Here is a 386-nt window from a genome sequence, read left to right on the forward strand (position 1 = left end):
AGATTAATTGTTAACTGTAAGCTTATGATTTTATTAACCAAAAATAATCAGAAAATGGGGCAATCTCACTGAAACAGCTGGAGGGACTATGTGACCTATTGCTGCTTCCATGCTAACATCGTCTGACTGAACAGAACAGGTAGATAGGATGTCAGTTTAATGTCTCACTTTTTCTGAAAATGCAGTGGCTTATTTTGCATGCTACATTGATGAGTCATCCTAGATCATGGGTGAAATGGAGCTTAAAGCCACTGAGCCAAACAGACAGTTCAACACTTAGCTTACTTGGGGGCAGTCACTGACCCTATACACATACAGCCACTAATATAGCTCCCACACGATAGAGAAGCCAATATCTTTCCCATGATTAATGAATAGGAAGCCAG

The sequence above is a fragment of the Rhincodon typus genome, chromosome 11 (genome assembly GCF_021869965.1).
Source record: "Rhincodon typus isolate 14 chromosome 11, sRhiTyp1.1, whole genome shotgun sequence".
Lineage (NCBI taxonomy): Eukaryota > Metazoa > Chordata > Chondrichthyes > Orectolobiformes > Rhincodontidae > Rhincodon > Rhincodon typus.